We start from the raw sequence: 521 nt of genomic DNA, 5'->3' as shown, positions 1-521 counted from the left end.
CAAAAATTCATGCAGTCTAATGCGACTTTGCTACCAAAGTATGAAAACGAAATACATATATAGTTTACAACACCATGAACAGAAACATGACCTGAAAATGTATGATAGTAGTCTCTATGGGAAAGGCATAGCTTATGGTGTTACTTCAACAGATGTTACACACATGAAACCTAATACATAGTCTGAGATAATAGTGTAGTAAATTATTGTAAAACTTCACAGAAATGGAATATTTTCTCTAATAAAGCTGTAATACTGCTTGAGAGTATATAAATAAAAGTGGGTGTTTTGCATCCTCTAGGGAAAATAAAACTATTTATATAGTCATTCTACCACTTGTAATGTTGTAATACTACAACATAACTACGATGAACAAATGAACAGCTACGGAGACAAATGCACCCAAATTGCACACACAAATTTAACAATACACACAGGCATATTTTAGGATTTGCTTATACATTATGAGGTCGTGGAATTAGAAGTGTTCAATGGATAACTAGACTATGCGTGTTTGAATG

This window comes from Penaeus monodon, chromosome 15 (assembly GCF_015228065.2).
Source record: "Penaeus monodon isolate SGIC_2016 chromosome 15, NSTDA_Pmon_1, whole genome shotgun sequence".
Taxonomy (NCBI): Eukaryota; Metazoa; Arthropoda; class Malacostraca; order Decapoda; family Penaeidae; genus Penaeus; species Penaeus monodon.
Note: the sequence above shows the minus strand (reverse complement) of the source record.